Below are 23,064 nucleotides of genomic sequence, written 5' to 3' on the forward strand. Positions count from 1 at the left end.
CTCTTACCTTTTAGCTCAGAGCAATGATTATGTGGAATGCTGTTTTCATAAGGAAGAGTAGAATTGATTGTGGCTGTGGACTCACACAACACTCTCACCTGACTGCCTTTAGTCCCAGAACAGAAATCAGAGTGGCCACTTATTAAGCACCCATCCTGTGCCAAGTGTACTGACAACAGAACCCCCTCTTACTGCTCTACCTTGTTCAGAGTAGCCAAAGCCCTGGTAATGCAAATATTTCAGGCAGAGGCAAGACAGTGACTTGGAGATTTTTTTAAAAAAAAATCATGCCATTGTGCTAGGGATGTGGCTTAGTGGAAGGGTGCTTGGCTGGCATTTGTGAAGTTCTGGGTGTGATCTAGCACCAAATAATTATAAAAATAAATAAATAAATAATGATGAAAAAAAGGCGAAAGAAGAAAAAAAAAAGTTGTCTTTACTTTAAGTTTGCAGAAGGCCCCTTACTTGATGGGCTGTACTGGAAGGTGAAGCCCAGCAACCAAAAAGAAGTGACAACCGAAGTTTCATTTTCTACGAGAATCTGCTGTTAGGGGTTCCACGCATATGACAAGTCAAAGTCAGAAATGGATCCTGTTCCATCTCCCAAGACTGGAGAGAGGAAATTAAAGAGTGCTATGATGTTTACTCTGTCAGTAGCAAAGACAGGGCTATTTGGGCCATGAAATGGAACTGCATAAGAATCTGGGACTGTGGCCACTAAGTGACATTGACTCATTGACTCATTCTCTGACCTCCCACTGACATTCCATCATTTATTCTCTGATGGTTTTAGCAATTAGAAGATGCCTTCAGTGAGTCCTCAAAGCTTGTTTTAAAGCTTGGGCCAAACTGACATCTGGTGTCTTTTAAGTTTTCTCTGCTTTTTAATTCCCTTCTAGTTTCTCTATGCATATTTCCAAAAGGTTAAATTGTTGATTATATGATCCACAAAAAACAAATTACCTGAGTCTTTAAAGTTTTATTTAAGATGTTTTGATCCTTTTTTAAATCAGTGCATTATAGTTATATGTAATATTGGGGTTTATTTTGATAAAATTATACAAGCATGGAATATAATTTAATTCAGTACCCAGTACTTCCCCCTTTACCTTCCTACTCCCTCCTCCCTTTTCCCTTTCTTTGACCCTACTAGCCTTTCTTCTGTTTACTTTTTTTTTAAATCACTATGTAATGGATATATATATATATATATATATATATATATATATATATATATATATATATATATATAATGGTGAATTCACTTGTCATATTCATGTATGTACATAGCATAGTTTGGTTAGTTCCATTCCACTGCTTCTCCCTTTTCCCAGCCCTCCTTCTTCCTATCTGACCAGGGTTTTGCGCCCTGGATATGGCATCTTTTGTCCCCACTCCATGCTCTCTCCTAAACTCTAGTGACTACTATTCTGTGCTTCTATTTTATGAGATTGATTTTAAAACTTTCACATATGGACATAAACATGTAATATTTACCTTGTTCCTGTCTTCTTTCACCTACATCACATCATGTCCTCCAGGTCCATTCACTTTTACACAAATGGCAGGATTGCATGCATTGTTTGTTCTTTCTTTCTCTTTCTTGCTTCCTTTTTTCTTTCTTTCTTTCTTTCTCTCTCTCTCTCTTTCTCTCTCTCTCTTTCTTTCTTTCTTATTTCTGAACAATATTCCTCTGTGCGTGTGTGTGTGTGTGTGATTTTTTAATCCATTCTTCAGTTGATAGACATTTCTTTTGATTCTGTATCTTAGCTAAAGTGAATAGTACTGCCATACAAATGGGGATGCAAAGGTCCTTTTGAAATACTGATTTAATTTCCTTTGGATGAATACCCACTAGTGAGATTGCTGGCTTATATGTTACTTCTACTTTTAGTTTTTCAGGGAATCTCCATGAAAAGTGTAATTTTTTTAAAGTGTGAGCTGGTAAGGCAGCATTTTCTTTCTTTCTTTCTTTTTGTCTGACTTAAAGCCCCTGGTTTAAAATGTATGTTTATAATCCTAAGTATACATTTGTACATGTGCACCTTTGCAGGAGTTTTAGTATACTTTAGCACCCATGCTTCAAATATTTCTGCATTCTAAACTTCCTAGGCTTAGAATTATTGTAGTTATGCCAGATAAATGGGCAAACCTCTCAGGCTGTCTCAGGGTGGGCCTCCTGAGGTGGCTGCCCCAGGGTAAGTCACTATGGCAGAGCCACCTTCTAAGCAATGCTGAATGACTAATGTCTGGTCATCTGCATAATTTTCTTGAGAACTGAGTCACCCAGAATCCAAATTTGTTATGTTCAATGGGACAAATACCTTTTTCAATGACAAGATAATTTACCTAAAATTCAGTGTACACTGTATTTAGTACCAAGGCTCAAAAGTCACAAATTTAGTAGAAATTGGGAGATTAGACCAAAGGTACTAAATAATCTGAAAAGATTTTTTTCCAGGTTATGAAAGTGATTATACTTTCTAATGCTCCTTTTTCTAAGTCCTGCAGAATAATATATTTAATCAGTGGCACCTTTTCAAATATTTTACTGTATCTCACATCATTAATAAGAAATTTTTCCAGCCCCTACTCTGTGTGAGATTCTTTTTATAGATGTATTATTTTATCTCTCACAAAATATATGCATCTCTATATAGGCATCATGTGTATTTTATATGGAAAAAATGGAGACCACATAGCAAGACACAGGATGGACTTGTCCCCTTTTATCTGTGATTTTCACTGGGGACTTGGGGTCATGTAGTCCTTGAGTATAGACAATCATCACGGAAAGTAGCAATGGGAACTCGGGACTGATGGCAGAGGCTCTGTGGACAGAGCCCCGTGTGTATTCTCAACTCTACCATCAAAAACTTTGGGACTAAATTGATCTCAGTAATCCTTAGGACCCTCAATGCCTTACTGGGGCTAAAAACTGTATGACAATTCAGTAAGAAAACACTAATGAAGTACCACATCAAGTGTATTACTCAGTATGATAAGACTTATTTCTTTTTTTAAAAAAATTTACGTGTTCTACTTAGTTGCACATGATAACAGAATGCATTTCCAATTCATTGTACACAAATGGAGTGCAATATTTCAATTCTGTGGTTGTGCACAGTGTAGAGACGCACCATTCGTGCAATCATACATGTACCTAGGGTAATGATGTCCATCTCATTACACCATCTTTCCTATCCTTATCTTACCAGGAACCTTGTAACTGCCACTGATTTTACCTGTTTGTATTTGTTTTTTAAATTAGTTGGATCTACACAAGTGAAAAAGACTTGAATGGGAGTAGCCACTGGGGAATAATCGCATCTTACAGTGGAGCTGGCTATTACCTGGATTTGTCAAGAACCAGAGAGGAAACAGCTGCCCAGATTACTAGCCTCAGGAAAAATGTCTTGTTGGACCGAGGAATCCAGGGCAACTTTTATTGATTTCTCAGTGTACAATGCCAACATTAACCTGTTCTGCGTGGTCAGGTGTGTACTGAAGGCATGTACTGCTCCCAAATCTGGGGAGTGCCTGTATATCCTATTCTGGAGATAGGCCAAACAACTCTTGCCTGTGGCCTTATAAATAAGAATCCAGGTCAATAACAAGGCAGGGGTGAAAGCTGAAGTCTTAGTGGGACAGGGAGATTTCAGGAAGGGATTTATGATCCTAGAATATTATGATTTGGAAAGAACCTTAAATCTAGTCCAAGTTCATCCCAGTTCAGACCCTTTTCAGAAAAAGCATTTGATTTTCTAACACCTGTCATCAGAGGTTATGAGGATGATCAGAGCTACATGCTCCATTACATGTTCCAAGGCTGTCAAACATAGACTCCCTTCCCTGACCTTCCCACTCTCAGATGATGCCCAAGCTATTAGTACATAGTCAGTGTCAGGGGCTATACCTTATGGATTCCTGCTCATGCTTAAGACTCACCAAAGGCATCTGAGGTGAACTTTCCCTAATGATTCCAACAGAATTAGAAGAGGATTAAAAACAGGCAAGCAGCCAACATTTAAATCAATGTCTATCTATAAAAATTCTAGCTTTAACACTCACTTAGTCTTAGTATATCCTTCCCAGACAATAAGGATGATGGCCATCAAGGCAGTTACTCTGTTTTCCTATATGGTTTTCTAGTTTTCTGGAAGCGGTTGCCAAGTACAGGGCCAGAATGGGTCAGAGAGAGATGACTTGACACAGAGCCTCTTCCTTCCCCTTACAGTTGACTCTGAGGCTGTCACCAGGTATTGCTCTCTCTGGAAATTGTGGTCCTCATTGCTACTCTCTAGTCCTACCTGTACCAGAGGAGATAGTGATGCCTAGTAGCTTCCCAAGGGCTTTTAAATGTCTGAAATCATGGAGTTAAAGATTCTGTTTCTAATATGCTAGGAAAATGGTACTATTAAGTGAATCATTTAACTTACTTAATGTGACAACTGTAAAATTGGAATTTTAGTTCCATCATAGGAAAGCACTGATGATCAGTGCCATTAGTATGAATGAAAACATGTTACTTCTTCAGACAATAGGCCCTGATTGAGAGCTTGTGAACCCCAAAGCACTGGGGAGGGGAAAGAAAGTACCCCGGAGGAAAGTATCTGGTGCTAATTAGGCATTACCTAGTAAATAAATGAATGAATGTGATGCTCAGGCCTATCTTCATAGATTGCAAAATATATATCCTACTTTTCAGCCCAATCATGTTTCAGTGCATATTTTGTATTTGGGTTTTTTCATGCTACCTAATAAAATGACTTGCATCTAACAATAGCATTAGAAAGACTTCTTTGTTAATTAACTATCAATTTTAAAAAATTATACAGTATTTTAAACAGTACAAATGCCAGAAAAAAATAAAGGGAAGCCTGAAGAGAAAGGAATCTTTTGGATGCAGGTCTTGGGAATTCTGGTTCCTTTTTTAGTACAAGATTCTACAAGTGTGTTGGTATTGGCCATAATAAAAATGATTTGCCACTAGCTTGGGTGAGCTATGGTAGCAGATTTATTACCTTGTAATTCAGAGAAGGAAGAAACACCCTTCTGGCTATAACCCTGTGCTGTAGTTGTTTTAATTGTTCTTATTGCCATGCAGGTTATTGGTTGAATTCCCAGCAACAGGCTGTGTGGTTCCCTCTTGGCAATTTCAACCTGTAAAGCTGATTCGCTATGTCACCACTTTTGATTTCTTCCTGGCAGCCTGTGAGATTATCTTTTGTTTCTTTATCCTTTATTATGTCGTAGAAGAGATATTGGAAATTCGAATTCACAAACTACAATATTTCAGGAGTTTCTGAAATTGTCTGGATGTTGTGATCATTGTGGTAGGTAGAAAAGCAATACCAACTTCCCTACCTTATCCCAAAAGCATATTAATTACAGTCTTTGATCTCCTCAGAACTGTGGATCTTGATATTTCCAGAAGAAAATCTAAAATTCCCTTTCTCTATTACATCCACTTCTGCATTACAAATTATTTTGCATATGAGACCATTTACAGAAAGCTCTCAAATAACCACACTAATCATGAGAATAACTCAGTAATTACTATTTGACTGTGGCCAGCCATATGAGATATAGGAGATAAAATTATTTATTTGGGGTTCAACTTCTATTAAAAATTATTTACATTTTTCTGCATATATGTCAAGTTGTGGCAAGAAGGAACATCCTGAAAATATTTTGAGTGACAGAGTAAACCTTCTTAGGTTAAGAATTTCCTGCGAATAGTCCACAGAGAACAAAATTTAAGTTACGCCCATCAAAGTTCTCTGTATAAGGTACAAGAAATCATGAAGCACAGTTACATAGTCAAGACTAAAACAACTTTTAGATGTTGTGCCTGCCCTTGACTGTATTTTAACTTCTAACAGTTGTTCAATTTGTTTTCCCTTCATTAATCACTTCCTTGCAGAGGCCTCAGTGTAAAAATGAATTGTCAAACTTTTGTCTTCCTTCAGCAATAATAGTCAACCTTTGCCTAAGTTTTGTTACACATTTAGCCATGTAACAATGCACCTAATTATTACGTGCTTAAAATTTTGAATAGCATAGTGATGTCATATCTTTATGTTATATATTGTACTATGCCCACTGCCTAGCATAGAAATGAACCTCAGAAATCTCAGTAAATGATTCATTTATCCTGTTGGCACTCAATCTTGTCTTAGCCTTCCTGGTGATAATTATTCTTTCCTTTGCTCCTATCCCAAAAATTTATTTGGCTTTTGTGAAGCATTTACATCAAGTCAGTATTAAATCATTTCTTATTAGTATAAGTTAAGAAAACATGTCACTCAGTGAAAGGACACTTTAGGCATAAGTAAAACTGTCCAGGCATGTGTTTCATGGTAATGAACAGTATTAGTACCAATCATTATAATAACAACAGTCTGCTCGTTAGAAGCTACTGTGTTATGAGCATTTCCAAGTGCTTTCATACACAAAAGCTTAGTTAACTTTTCCACTAATCCTCTTAACCACTCTGCACCTGCTTCTGGAGCCATGTACATTTGTGCTACAGAAAAAGGACATACTTAGAAAAAAATTAATGCGGAATAGCTACAGTCTGGAACCTAGTGCAGTCAAAACCGCCTCCTTCTTTCATGATGGCTGTGTGACATCACACAGCCCACACAAATCAAGGTAACAGGAGTTGTCCCCCACATTTCCAATGTATTAATAATGAGCAGAGTTACAAAAGAATTTCAGTACTTAAGGAAGTAGGAGAAGCAACAATTCTGGAAATAATTTTTCAAAATATTTTCTACTAAGGGAGGGCAGAGTACATACCCTATACAGTAAGAATTATTTTGGAACACAGTTATTGTTTGTAACCCTTAAGGATGGAAACTCTCTTTTTGGACTTATATAAATTTATTTGTTATTGAGAATAATGGCAAAAAGGTAAGTGTGCTATTATACTAACATAACATATTTCTTTTAACCAGATGACTTCAATATTGACAAAAGACTATTTGGTAGGATTCATTGTTTTTTAACTTGTATTTCTATCAGTGAAAACTTTGAATACTATAGTATATTGTGTGTGTGTGTGTGTGTGTGTGTGTGTGTGTGCGCGCACGCATGCTCTGGAGCGTATTGGGAGAATTTAGAAGAGTAATATAAAAATTAATACAAAGAGAATTTGATCACTTTCTTCTTACATACCTACAAATTTTTATGCCACACTCCAGTGAGTTGCCTTGTACCTAATATGGACACCCGGGGAAAATAGATGGGGAGATATGTGGGTCAAAGATTATTTCTGTATCTTAGCAGTCACAGCATTTTGCAAGTAACTTTTCAAAACTTTTTTTCTGTTTTCCTTTGTTTTGGTTTAACTCTGAGTAGTGCCATGACACAGTTGAGACTGTACTTCATATACAACAGGGAAGGACAATTGCAATTCACCTTCTTATTGAAAATTTTTTTCACCAACTAGAAGTAAGGACATGCTTCCTACTCATCCCCAAATGTACCCTGAGCCAAGGATTTCTGTCATCTAGCCTAAATTTGTTTGAGTTCACCTTAAAACCTAAAAAAAAAAAATACATTTTAAGGATCACATCTCGCTGTTACTTTGAAATTGTTTCCACTCTTTTCTCATTCTGTTTCTGCAGCAAATACTCTGAAGTCTACAGGTTTATGTCAGTCAGTCAATTGTCCTAGGCTACAGTATTTTGAAGCTAGCAGAAATATTGAAAAAAGACAATTTATAGGACTAAATTAAAATAATGTTGATTGCTGTGTCTCAGAGCAAAGATGTTTAGTTATTCAACAGATATTTTCCAAGCATCTACTATGTATAGCACTTTTCCAGGCACTGGAGATACAGAGTCAAATAAAATAACCAAATCCTCTGCCCTTATAATGCTGACATTCTAATATGGAGAGAAAGTCTTTTTTAGATGTGGATGAGAATCCCAGAGATAATCAGGAGTAACCTAACAACGCACATGCTCACAAACCTCTTTCCTCATCTCTCTTCTTTTATTCACTATTTTGGAAGAAGTGTTCCAAGGAAAATTAATATAACATGATATTGATGTTGTATAAACAACCACTAGTTTCATGTGTTTATGAACATTTCTCCTGTGTGGAGTAAAAACATCTGGACTAGGTAGCAAATTGTACTATGTGAGAATTATAGAGGATTATTGTTGGATTTGTTCAACCAACCCCAGCATCTTTATCCCTCTCAGATGAGTCAATGTACAAGAACATTTTCAGAGAGCACTAAGAAAATGTTCCTACCATCAGCACAAAACTTCAGAAGATTGTATCTGGAAATCCTTCGCTGATAAGAAAAGAAAAGAAAGTGAGGTTGGCTTTTTAGCTGTGATTGTCAGCCAGGTGGGTCTTTCCTATGAAAATCACCTGGTCTGGATTGTTCTCTCATGAAGGTCTAATGAAGTGATCTTTGGCAATCATTCAAAAGTAGAGGGAAAGAACAAAGAAGGTCAAAGAACCTGTCACAGCCCACGTAGTGTAGACTCAGATCCCACAGAAAGGCACAGATACTACAGTGAACTGTTCACATAATACACATTAATCCAGTGGTGGTGGGTGGCAAAAAGGGGCCATTGTTCCCTCCGATCTTGTATAGCTCAGACCCAAGAAACATGTGAAAAGTTGTATGTTATAAATGCAGAGATAGCCATGATTAAGAAGGAACCAGTTTGTTCACATACTTCACTGCAAGTTTCCTTTAGCCTCTCTGACCTTCATTCCCACCATATTCTAAGACCAAGCACAATCTGTCCTCTTTTGTGTACTCCTTTTCAGTGTGTCTGGTTTCAGCTTCACCTCATGTTGTGTGATGCCAACTCTTTAGGAACTTTTTGTATTATTTAGCTTTGTGTGTTTATCTTGTCTTGAATTAAGAGTGTGAGTTTTTGGGGAGTGAAGCTTACCACAAGTTCACTTCCATGTGTTCTTCCTGGCCCAGACACTGTTGTATATGTGCATATCTGAAGAGAAAGAATGGATGGCTAGAAACTGGAGAATGAAGAGGCACACAAGAAAATTTTTAAAAAATTAAAAAAAAAATAAAACCAGAAAAATCAGGGAAAGAGAGGAGAGGGATAGAAAATGATTTATATATGGGTGGCAAAATGATCAGAAGGCCTTACTTCTCGAGTTTGGGTTTGTTATAGTGACATCTCGGGTGCATCTGTGGGTACTCATTGTATGCACAGGCCCATGGACACATGCACTTACTGGATTTCTGTTCCTAAGTAAGGAAATGCAAGGAATATATATTGTGTATGTCTTTTATGGCAGTGCCAAGCATTGCCATTTGAGTGTGTGACTTTTATAAATGCCATTGGGTGTGCATATTGGCCAGATGTGGCATCTATACGTGGTGAAGAAAAATGACCTACTCATTATAAGGTAAGCTTCTTTTAAAGCAGTATAATAAAATATAAGCCTTTTGTTTTCCAGCTCTCCGTGATGGCTATAGGAATTAGCTTATATCGAACATCAAATGTGGAGGGTCTACTCCACTTTCTGGAAGACCAGAATACTTTCCCCAACTTTGAGCATCTGGCATATTGGCAAATACAATTCAACAATATAGCTGCTGTCACAGTATTTTTTGTGTGGATTAAGGTAATTGATTCCAAACGTGTTTTGGGTTTTTAGTACTATTTTTTCTTCCTTTAATTAATACGAGTCACACAAAATTTTAAAGGACTTGAACTTGCCTTTTTTTGGGCAAATTCTGTGGCAAGCTGCTCCATAATTTATATCAAGAAAAACTAGTGGGACTCATGGGATGGTTCCTCTCATTATGGATGATGCTACTTCTGCTGCCAGAATTCTTTCAAGATCAGATCCTGTAGATGTCATTTAACACAAACAAAAGAGGCCTTTTCAGTGTTAGTTGGGCCTGGGGGACCAGGTTACCCTAACACTGGGGAAGATCTGAGTTTTAACTTAATGTAATGTGACCAGGGGAGGAAAAGGATCTGAGAGAGGGGATCATTTGCAGGAAATGGAGAGATGCTGGACCTGGAAACGCTTGTTAGAACAACCTGCTCTGTTCCAGGAGGCCAGAGGGAAGCTTTACCCAGAACGTCAGCTGGGACAGACCTTTCCTCCAAGGAGAACCTAATTTACTCATTTCCCTCTTTCACAAAACGTAATGTGTATTTTCAGGTGTGTGAAAGGTTAGGACATTTTTATGTACAGTGAGCCTCATTTTTGGCGATGCAGGAAATTTCATTAATTTTGAAGCAGCCACCAACTTGTGTGACCAGCTCAAGTTCTGATTGTGCTGTACATATAATAACTGCTGGCTACAGGTGGCTATTTACATTTCACTTTCAATTAATTAAGGTTAAATGTAATAAAAATTTCAGTTCCTCAGTCCCACTAACTACATTTTAAATGCTTAATGTCTCTATGTTAATAGTGTATACTGTTTTAGGAAATGGAACTAGTAGAACATTTCTACCATCACAGAAGTTTCTCTTGAATAGCTGTTGAGGAAGGTGCTTACCAGGAGCTGTGTGCTTTCCTGAATTTATATTTATCCCTAGAAGCACTGAGGTTTAACAGAGAGCATAGACCTCACCTTGTGTTTCTCAGGCTGCTTACTCAGCTATATGAGAAAACCATTGCCACATAATTGATGCCCAAATAAAAGATAGTTACTGATACACAAATAGTATTTCCTGAAATGTTTTGTGGTGTTTATTTGTTAGAGATTTTTCTTTTACAGTTTAATCCTTTTTTGAGGAAAAATATCACTAGTCATTGAAACTGTGAGGAAGCCCTTTTCCATGATATGTTAATCATCCTGGAAAATGTGACCACATGAGGCTGCAGCTGTGTTCTGTTCCCTGCTTCCAACTCCAAGAACAGATCCTGTCATGGGTTAGGGACTTAGCAGACCCTTTTTGAATAAAAGAATAGAAGAGCTGGTTTTGGAAAACAATAAAACCAAGTCCTTTCAGTCCTCTCTCTTTTGGTCTTACTGTGGTTAAAACACATAAAACAAAACTTGCCATTGTCACATTTTAAAACGTGGAGAGCTGTGGCATGAAGGACATGCACAGTGTGGGGCCACCATCACCGCTGTGCATTACCAGAGCCTTAGCACCCTAAGGTGCACATCAGCACTAACTTCTCATCTCCCCCTCACCTTAGCCCCTGGTAACATACTTTCTGCTTTCTATTTATTTTACCAATCTAAGTGCCTCATATATGTGCAATGGTACAGTTTTGGCCTTTCATGACACATAGTTTCCCTGGGAATGATGTTTTCAAGGTCTGCATGGTAATATGTACCCAAATCCCATTTTTTTGTGCCAGAATAATATTCTATTGTATATATGTGCCACATTGTGTTTATCTATTCACCTGTCACTGTCTTTCCTCTTTTACAGCTCTTCAAATTCATCAATTTTAACAGGACGATGAGCCAACTGTCTACAACTATGTCTCGGTGTGCCAAAGACCTCTTTGGCTTTGCCATTATGTTCTTCATTATATTCTTAGCATATGCTCAGTTGGCGTACCTCGGCTTTGGTGCTCAGGTTGATGACTTCAGTTCTTTTCAAGAATGTATGTAAGTATATATGAAATTATAAGAAATTATAAGAAGAAAAATATAATCAGAGATGTTACTGCCTTCTCAAGCATTAAGAAATCTTCACAGTTGCTATTTGAGCACTATGGAAGAGTTAAAAATGTTTATTCAAAATAAAAAGGAGTCACTTTTTCCAGAAACATTTACCTACCAATGCAAAGTTGTTAATACCTTCTGAAATACTGATGCTTAAGATAGCTGCTCTCAGGTACTGAGATAAAGTGGATCAGCAACAGAAAACCACTATTCCAGTCTTCCTGGCTCCCAAAGTATATGGGAGTCTTTTAAAAGGCCATTTTTGTATATTTTCATTCTTGGTAAATAGGTTGCCATACATTTTGAACTTCCAGTTATTTTATAAGTAGAATAATAGATATTTCTAATATTCTAGGAGAATATTCAGAGTGCAGAAATTTTCAGTCTATTTCCAGAGTTCCCAGATACAGGAAAAACAAAACCAACAAAAGAGTCAGCATAAGATTCCTGTGCCATTTACAAAGGGATTAGTAGTTAGGAAAGGAGAGGAATAACACAACATTGAAGTCAATAGGGCTTTGTGCATGGGGAGTCCTAATTCACCTGGCTGTTTGATAAAAGTCAGTGAAGGAAATGATTTTACTAAAACCTAGCACCCAAAATGTCCAGTCACTTTCCCTTCATTTTGAATTAATTTGAGATTGTTGAATCTTTGAACACATGTAATCTAGCCATCCTTTAAAAAAATCTTTTCTTTTTTTCTCTTAGGAGATATTGTCTTCAGGTTCAGAATGACCATTGTGGAGATATAGAAAGGCCATAATTTAGCCAGATTATGTTTTAGATTGTTAAATCCAGTTGCTATACAAGTTACCTAATAATAATTACATTTAATATTAACCAGATGGAAATAATATGTAGCACGAAAGCATATTATTATTCCAGAACACTTCCATTGCTGACATAGCAGCAAGATTTTTCTAAAGGACTTGAATTTTTAATTATTTGGAAGCTATCCACACTTCCACAATAATCCTAAAATGTGAAATCATCTTTAATAAATGTTGCATCAGTTGCGGGACATTCTTTGTTTCTGTATTGTGGTGTTGTGTTTTGTTTTGTTTTGTTTTTATAATGTCACTGAATTCCATATCATTTTGGGTAATATCAACTTTGCAGAGATTGAGGAAGCTAATCAAGTTTTGGGACCACTATATTTCACTACCTTAGTGTTCTTTATGTTCTTCATTCTTTTGGTATGTACACTTTTGTTTATACTGAGGGGATTTAGATTTAATGTTCAAGAATCACCATCTTCTCTTTTTTTTCATGCTCTATCCTTCATTATTTTAAATAGAGACCAGGAAGTAGAACAAAATGTTGATTTGGCAAAATTTTTTATATTTCATTCATTCAAAGTTTTAAGTCTTAACAAAACATTTATTTTCATTGCCTTTCATTTATTCATATGTGTTTCTACTCAAAGAAAAAAAAGTTAAAACTTAAGTGCAAATTTATTATATTACTTAAGACAGTACTTTTCCTCTAAAGTAGAATATGCTGACTCACACTTTTTTTTTAACACAAATGTCAACACTTCATAGTTACTTGCTACCATACTTTTCATTTTACTCATCTTTAAAAAAAGTAAAATAAAAGGAAGGGGCAAAGAAAGCTAGATCCAGGATATCATGAGTAGTATTTGAGTGAATTATTGCATTCCAAGATTAAGATTTTCTTTTTTAACTTATTCAAATTTAACACTTTGTAGACACCTAGTGACTAATATGAGGAATATTACCTGTAAAACTCAATCCAACAATGAGTGTAAATTGCTTTAAATTTATTTTTAGGTCACATTTGGAGTCTTTTTATTTGCTACAAATTAAATTTTACCACTTTCAATCTAATAAGGTAGTTTTAAAGGTTTTTTTTGTGTGTTTTGTCTTAACATTTATATATTCACTTAGTCTACTGAAAAATTTTATTAAAGTAACTCAGCTTAACTTAGGCACTGGGTATTTTTCATATATCACTCAGATTTAATGATTGCCTTAAGAGTCATCTTAAGAAAAGAAATCATTTCCATTTTCAGTAAATTTTATAAAGATCCTTTGTAGAAGGTTCAATGATGACATTTGCAGTAATTGAGGGTAGCATTCTGAAGGTGGGCCCAGGTATTCCTGGTTAGGAGATGACATTCACTGATGGAGTCATGATGCTCTTGAACAGGCCCTGAAGGTGCAGCAGTTTCAAGCAAGTCCATTTGTATCTTGCTGTGTGCAAGCATCCTGGCTAGGTTGTGAACTGAATCCTCCTAAGTGTCTTCTTCTTGTTATAAATAAATTAGCAGAAGCTTAAGCCTTTGTCACCCTCTCACATTGGTGGTGCTTTGGATTCTGGGGTACCTGAATGTCTCCTCTGATAACAGACCAGGAATTTAGAGTCCTGCAGTAGATCCTTCAGTTGATCTCAGGCCACCTAGTCTTCTCAGTGTTCAGTCTGCCAAATGAGGGACAAAACTATGATGATATGAGCTGCTCAGATGAGGACTTATTTCAATATTGTACTTCAAAAGGCAGCACCTTGAGATCAGTCAGTCATTTTATTGGATCAATCTGCAGAGCAGGAAAACAAGCTCTTAGTTTTTGTATTTGTATTGAAATATAACTTTTTCAGTGCTACATTAGCAGGAACTGTTTTCCCTGTATCTCATAGACATACATAGATGGGTAAATGGATAGGTGATAGACAGGAGTCTACTTTTAATACAAACTTATCTGCTGAGCAAATAACAAGCTAACTGTAGTATTGGCTCTCTTTGCAAGCTGACTGCCTGGTATTAATTCATTGCCTCTGTTTAAAAATAATTCACATTGGTGTGAAAAGGCTTATTTGAGTCAGAACCAGAATCATTCTCCCACATCCCCCTACTCACAGGGAATGATCTCCTAGTACAGAGGCCCATCTGACAGCTAGGTGACCCTGATAAGAATGGAAGGGGAGAAGAAAGTGAACTTCATCTCCCACCCTTTCAGAAACCTTACTCTGCCACTGTACTTTTCAAAATGTCTTTGGAGGAACCCCTGCCCCTTGAACCAATTTTAAATAAGACATTTGCAAGAATCATGTAGCCACTGGAAAGCCAGAATACAATGGTAGATGCCTGGGTTGGAAAGAAGGATGTGGAGGACATTCTGACTGAAATTATCCTCCCTTCAAATGGAGCCTTTAGCAAGAAATTTATTTGTATTCTATATTCTGTTCTCACAGCTTTAGAACACTAGTATTCTTTCTGATGGAGAATCAGTAGCCTTCTAAAATGAGAGCCCTGTTTTGTTCATGTATCAATGAGTCAATAAATATTGACTCCATCACTTTATCCCTATAATATTACATATAGTGTATAGAATATATAATGTATATTGCACAGTAGAAGGCATATGGGTGATACCAAGGATGTTGTGGAAAGGCAAGCAGAGCCTGACTCTGTTCTGATGAAGAGCTCATGGACTTTTATGTGGGGAAACAGAAAAAATTACACATACCACTCTATCCTTGCAAACCGAAGTTAGGTACAAAGAGGAAGAACGTATGAAAGACCTATGGTTTGCAGTGCTTGGAGATAGTTAATTGCAATCAGATGCTGTGACTAGAAAGCATTACCACTGGGAAAGGAAAATTCAGGAGAGTGGACAAAGTAGCAGCCACTGAATAATAATAATAGGTGCAAATAATTTAGCCCTTGCCTTGCAGTAGGACACATCCTAAGCATTTTGCATAGTGTTGCATTGTCCCATACTACTAATCTGTAAAGGGAAAAACTGTAACTTGCCATTACATAAATGCAAAACATATCCTAAAAATGAGACTTAAAAAAGTTGAACCATATAGTCTTGGCAGTTGCAAAACTGAAAACCAATTTTACTTGACTACAAAGTCTATATCTTTTTGCAAAATTTTCTTCTTTATTTTTCTTAACACTTTGTCTACTGAGTCTATTATATTCCTATTTGCAGAGATTTTTTTCCATATTTTTATTGGTGCATTATTGTTGTGCATAATGTTGGAATTTGTTATTACATATTTATACATGCACATAATATAATAATTAATTTGGCCTATTATTTGCCATGATCTTTTTAACTCTTTAAAATATATTATATAAATCTCAAATATGATTATGCAAAAAATTTGATACAAGAATAGAATTCTACTTGTTTGTATTGACTTCTGATATTTGAAGAGCTTTTTACAGATCCACACCTATAATAGTTTATGTGACTTTTTTACATGTATGGAACAAAACAAGCAATTTAAAATAATCCACTCTTCCTAGGTAAAGATATTAATATTTTTTTCTGCCATTTTCCTGTCTCTTTTTGTAAAACATATCAAAATACATGGTTTTATAACTAATAAAATATAGTGTATTTTCCTTTGCCATGACTTAATGGGGAAATTTTTTGAAGAAGAAGAGGGTAGCGAAACTACTTATTACTTCATAAAGCCTTCTAATTGAGGGAAAAAATGTGAACAAAAAAGCATGTGTCATATTGAATAAATGTTTACAAAATATGTTTAGGCTTTGTCTCTTAACCTCTACCTTTCTTTGATTTACAAACAGAACATGTTTGTGGCCATCATCAATGATACCTACTCTGAAGTGAAATCTGATTTTGCCCAGCAGAAAGCTGAAATGGAGCTCTCAGACCTCATCAGAAAGGTAAGATATTCCCAAATTCTCTGAATTTTAAAATTTACTACTTAAAATAATAATTGTCTCAAATTTTTCTAATCAATAATGATCTATTGAAATTATTTCAAATAAGGAGTATATTAGTATATCTTAGAACTAATTTAAATATTCTCTATCATGGAGGCTTGAAAGCTGTGCTGCTGGCTTGAAAATCAGGGAGTCTTTTTATGTCCTGAATTCAACTCTTTTTTTTAAGAGAGAGAGAGAGAGAGAGAGAGAGAGAGAGAGAGAGAGAGAGAGAGAGAGAGAGAATTTTTTAATATTTATTTTTTAGTTTTTGGTGGACACAACATTTTTATTTGTATGTGGTGCTGAGGATTGAACCCAGGCCACACACATGCCAGGCGAGCACGCTACCCCTTGAGCCACATCCCCAGCCCCTGAATTCAACTCTTTATTACCTTGTTGACTCTTAGGGTCTGAGCTCCTTTGTATGTTCAGACATTTCTTCTAGTCCACTGTCACTTCCAGATTCTGAGCTCAGAATAAACTGGAAGGCAAGATTATATAAACCCATTTCCAGCTTTTCTATATCAATTGTCATATTAAAAAAGAAAAGGTTTTAGATGTCAGTATTTAGTGCCTTTTCCTTTACCCTTGACCTTCTAAGAACAGTTGTAAAATGGTCAAAGGAAAAGGTCCTTGGATATAGGCCACAGCCTGGTGCCTGAGGACTTCCACTTCCTTAGCTTCTCAGGCAGGGTTAGATGTTGAAGAGAGGGCAGGACAAGGAGTGGGGCAGCTTCATTCTTCTACAGGTGACTTCTTTATTTGGTGGAAAATAAAGTTTCACAATAACAAAGACTTTTGTAGTATAAAAGCGTGTTGTCCAACATCATGCTGGTAAATACAAGGGCTCCTTGACCCTGTTTTCTGTTGGGTCAAGCCCTGGGACCATATTAACTGTGGATCATGGTGTAAGGGAAAATTCCAGCTTCTTACAAGTCCCTTACATGAAACCTAAAATCCCTGTTATCTTAAATTTAGCATCATGGTTGCCTACACTTTAGCATACCTCCATCATGTACAGAAACTCTCCACATTGTGCACAGTTTTGATAACACACAATGTTCGGGTACTACACTTTTGTTACATAACACCAAATCCTTAAAAATCTGGTTCAAGTTTGCATTATCACTGCTCATTAACAGTGAGTAAGAGCACAAAATATGAACTCCACTGCTGCCTCTTTAATCCCCACATTAATTCCTAAATAGCAGATGTTCCTCATGCTTGGAGACCTTTGGTGACACTGCTTCCTGTCTGCTGCTGATTGGTCACTGGAAATCTGCTGTTGGGTTCATGCAGTGACAAAGTGTGTAGTGTTGCTTTCTTGTCCTCGGTGATGAATCTATGCGACATTTACAGACTTGATAATAGAAAAAAGTGAATAGGCCAGAAAGATAAAACGCAAGAAAGAAAGGAAATACACAAACCTGAAAGTGAAATCTAAACAAATGCTATGGTTTTCCAAGAAGTAGCTGAGCATGGGAATGTTGACACTGCCAACACTGGAGAGATCCAGGTGGACACCCAGTAGAACAGTTTTTCAACATCAATAAGAAAAGAATGAAGCTGTCTTCGAGGAGGGGACGCCAGCAGAAATCTTCAAGTAAAAAGAAGAGTTTGTAGAGATATTTCATAACAGTGGGAGGGCAAAGAACATTGTCAGAAGGTGATCCATAATTAGAAAGCAATATGACAATCCACTGATGTACAGAAAACACATTCAGTTCACAATTGTAGGGGATAATATTATAAAATACATGAGAAGGTGACGACAAGCACAGTTTAAACTGCCCTGAATCCTTTTTTTTTTTTACAAAGAATTATAACAATTTACTTTTCAATATTTCTAGTGTTTTAAATTTCAATGCACTAATATTCTATTTTTTTAATGAATTTATAGCTGACACTAAGAGAGTTTGAATGTTTCATCAAAATGTCTTAAAGTTCTCAGAACAATTAAAATTCCTGCTGTTAATTATTTGGTTCACTTTTCACAATTTCAGTCTTCAAGGTCACTTTTACAGACCTGCATTACCAGGCAAAGCAACCTCTGACTATAATTTATTGTTTGTTTGTTTGACTCTTTGGTGTTGGGGATCAACCTGGGGTCTCACACATGCTAGGCCAGCATGCTACCATTCACTACACCCTAGCCTCAACTCTATATGTTAGTGAAAAATCCTTATCCATATTTCACTGGGATTTTTTTGTATATCTAACATATATTAAGAAATTACTTACTGTGAGACAAGGAAAAGATAATTAATCCATGACTCAGATTTCTTGGTATTATTTTTTAATTAATTTTTTAATTTGTATATAATAGCAGAATACATTTCAATTCTTTTTTTTTTGAGAGAGAGAGAGAGAAAATTTTAATATTTATTTTTTAGTTTTCGGCAGACACAACATCTTTGTTTGTATGTGGTGCTGAGGATTGAACCCAGGCCGCACGCATGCCAAGAGAGCTTGCTACCACTTGAGCCAGCCACAACATTTCAATTCTTATTACACATATAGAGCACAATTTTTCATATCTCTGGTTGTATACAAAATATACTCACACCAATTCATGTCTTCATACATGTAGTTTGGATAATAATGACCGTCACATTTCACCATCATTTCTAACTGCATGCCCCCTCCATTCCCCTCCAACCCTTCTGCCCTATCTAGAGTTCATCTATTCCTCCCATGCTCCTTCTCCCTACCCCACTATGAATCAGCCTTCTTATATCAGAGAAAACATTTGGCATTTGTTTTTTGGGGGATTGACTAACTTCACTTAGCATTATCTTCTCTAACTCTATCCATTTACCTGTAAATGCCATGACTTTATTCTCTTTTATTGCTGAATAATATTTTATTGTGTATATATGCCACATTTTTTTATCCATTCATCTACTGAAGGGCATCTAGGTTGGTTCCACAATTTAGCTATTGTGAATTGTGCTGCTGTAAACATTGATGTGGCTGTGTCCCTGTAGTATGCTCTTTTGAAGTCCTTTGGGTATAGACCAAGGAGAGGGATAGCTGGGTCAAATGGTGGTTCTATTCCCAATTTTCCAAGAAGTCTCCATACTGCTTTCCATATTGGCTGCACCAATTTGCAGGCTGACCACCAGTGTATGAGTATACCTTTTCCCCCTACATCCTCGCCAATACTTATAGTTGTTTGTCTTCATAATAGCTGTCATTCTGACTGGAGTGAGATGAAATCTTAGAGTGGTTTTGATTTGCATTTCTCTAATTGCTAGCAATGATGAATATTTTTTCATATATTTGTTGATTGATTGTATATCATCTTCTGAGAAGTGTCTGTTCAGGTCCTTGGCCCATTTATTGATTGGGTTTTTTGTTTTTTTGGTGTTTAGCTTTTTGAGTTCTTTATATACCCTAGAGATTAGTGCTCTGTCTGATGCGTGAGTAAAGATTTGCTCCCAAGAGGTATGCTCTCTATTCACCTCACAGATTGTTTCTTTAAGAATTGTTGCATGTACCTATATATTTGGGAGCTGATAGCTATAGAATATGTAGTGATTTTTATTTGTCAACCAATCCAAAAACACATGTGAAGGAAAGGACCTCAGTCCTTGGTTTATTAAAAACTTCTTACCTTTTCCATATGTCTTCTACAGGACTTTTATATTATTCATTCATTATTCACTCATTTAGCACACACTTCAGTGACCAAGTTCCACCAGGCAATAGTTTATGTTTGTTGATGCTACCAATCAGAGTTAAAGCAAATGCAAAAGCACACAAAAAACTAAACAGTTGTTCTGCTTTGTTTCCCCAATAGGGATACCATAAAGCTTTGGTCAAACTAACACTGAAAAAAAATTCTGTGGATGACATTTCAGAGAGTGTGCGGCAAGGAGGAGGCAAGTTAAACTTTGACGAACTTCGACAAGATCTCAAAGGGTAAGAGTGACACATCCTGGGTCACTAGGAAGTTCCTGCTGCTAAAAATCAATTCTTGGCAAGAATGCTTATGGCCCAAATTTTCATAGAGAAGCACAGTTATTTCATAGGCAGCTGTCTTTCTGGAATATGCTCTGAGAAGAGGCTAGGCCCCCATTAGGTGATTTCTCTTTCCTCTTGCATTTTGATTTTTTGGTTTTGGGGTTGGACCATGTACAAGAATGAATTCATCTGTATCCTCTCAATTTCAGGAATGGCCATACTGATGCAGAGATTGAGGCAATATTCACCAAGTATGACCAAGATGGAGACCAGGAGCTCACTGAACATGAACATCAGCAGATGAGAGATGACTTGGAAAAAGAGAGGGTGGGTCTAGGTTAAGAGACCATGATCTGTTTCAGCACCCACCACCAGTCAAACACTGCACTAAGTGGTGGGTGACTGGGAATCTGTCTTTCTCTCTCTCTCTCTCAACATATGTATTAGTGCTATGTTTATCCCAAAAGGAGTATATAAACAGTAATATATAAGGTGCAATAAAATAGATGAATGCCAGAAAACTAGAAACAAAGGTGCAAAATTACATTATGGATAAAGCTAATAAAAATTGTATTGTATAACTAGGCATATGCTTATAAACATTGGAAAATGGTCTTGGCCTTTTGGGCCCTAAGCTTTCTGGTAGTCAACTTGAAAGAGGAGCTTGATTACTTGAATAGTTCTTTATGTCCAAGAGAGTGAGGAAAAAAAAAAAGTTACCAGAAGATAAAAATTTCTCTGGTTAATTAGTTGCTCTTTAAATTATTAACTTTTATAGCAAAATAAAATTATCATGTGTCTTTCATTTGAATATTTACTACAGAGTAATAGAAAGTAAAATTAACTGTTGGGCATGGTGGTACCCACATAATCCCAGCTACTCAGGAGACTGATGTGGAGGGTACTTTGAATCCAAGTGTTAGAGACCAGCCTGGGCAACATAGAACCCATCTCAAGTAACAAGTAATAAATAATAATCAAATAAAATTGTAAATGAGCTTATGTAACTTAAGAAGAATTAACAGTTTTACCATTAACTTTCAAATATAAATGTTTTAACAACAACAACAAGAAATTAAGGTACAGAGAACACAGATAAAATGCTAATATGCAAAACCACTTTCCTCCAAGGAAAAGTCTAGAATAATTGTTACTAAACAGTGCTCCAGACAAGTTTGTCCAAAGGTTACAAACTTCAACATTCATTGTGAAATGTAAGCACAAAGACAGTAAATGAAATTTTCTTGTGTCAGTATTTAGTCAAAAATCTGAGATTATATCCTTCCTGCTTTAGAGTTATTGAATTTGTTCTTTTATGAAAAGAAGGTGATAAGGGTATTCTTTTATTTACTTTTTTTCTTTCTTATGTTTTTAATGTTCTTTCTTGTCCAAACACAAGCTTAGCAACTCCTCGTTAATGGTTAAAATCTGTCTTAAAATGTGTGCATTCCACAATATAGAAAAATGTGGCCATCCTGGTCTGGCTGACACCCATTTCCTACTTGCCCAAGACATTGCTAAATTCTGTGTGAGGTCTTGGTGCCTCTCTTCACTGGGCGACCCCTTGTCCTGCAGGAGGACCTGGACTTGGACCATAGCTCTTTGCCGCGTCCCATGAGCAGCCGCAGTTTCCCAAGAAGCCTGGATGACTCTGAGGAGGATGACAACGAAGACAGTGGACACAGCTCCAGAAGGAGGGGAAGAATCTCCAGTGGGGTTTCTTATGAAGAGTTTCAAGTGTGAGTATAAAGGAATTGGCTGAATTTTGGTGCACCAGAGTCTAAACGAGATGTGGCTGTTTCCCATTTTTTCTTTCTTTTCTTTCTTTGGTTTTTGTAATTAGTAAAGATACTGAATCTTTATTTTTTTAAATCTTCACCATGTACTTTATTTTTGTTTGTTTGTTTCTTTTTAGTTACACATGGCAACAGTATTTATTTTGACATAATTACGAAAGCATAAAATATGATTTGTTCTAATTGAGTCCCTGGTACTTCCCCTCCCCTCTCCTTTCTGAAATAGTTGCACCAATTTGAAGTCCCACCAACAATGAATGCATGTACCCTTTTCCCCACATCCTTTCCAATATCCTTTCCCCTGTTCTCATCCCTCTACTCTACTGTTTTTTCTGCTGTTCACTTAGAGTTATTATTTTTTTAAATTAGTGTCCTGTTGATGTACATAGTAGTGAGATTCACTGTGGTGTGTATATATATATATTATATAGAATTAATTCCACTGTCTTTCTTGTTCCCATCCCTCCTCCTTTTCCTTCACTTGCCTTTGTGTACTCCACTAATCTTTCTTCTGTTCTCTCTCTCTCTCTCTCTCTCTCTCTCTCTCTCTCTCTCTCTCTCTCTCTTTCTTTCTTTCTTAACTTCCCCCCTTATTTTTGATAGTTTCTTCATATCAGAGAAACCATTCAACCTTTGGCTTTTAGAGATGGGCTTATTTCACTTAGCATGATGGTCTCCAGACTCATCCATTTACTGGCACATGCCATAAAGTTATTCTTCTTAATGGCTCCTCCATGTGTATACATACCACATTTTCTTTATCCATTCATCAGTTAAAGGGCACCTAGGTAGGCTCCACAGCTTAGCTATTGTGAATTGTGCTGCCATAAACATTGATGTGACTGTGTCACTATAGTATGCTAATTTTAAATCCTTTGGATATATTCCAAGGAGTGGGATAACAGGGTCAAATGATGCTTCCATTTCTAAATTTTTGGGGAACCGTT

The 23,064-nt window shown here is 36.5% G+C and overlaps 1 pseudogene; it reads left to right on the forward strand.

The window, feature by feature from the left end:
* LOC144366453 (polycystin-2-like) overlaps positions 1-23,064 on the forward strand; it is a 45,180-nt pseudogene that overhangs the window by 16,769 nt on the left and 5,347 nt on the right.

The sequence above is a fragment of the Ictidomys tridecemlineatus genome, chromosome 9 (genome assembly GCF_052094955.1).
Source record: "Ictidomys tridecemlineatus isolate mIctTri1 chromosome 9, mIctTri1.hap1, whole genome shotgun sequence".
In the NCBI taxonomy this organism is placed as follows: Eukaryota; Metazoa; Chordata; class Mammalia; order Rodentia; family Sciuridae; genus Ictidomys; species Ictidomys tridecemlineatus.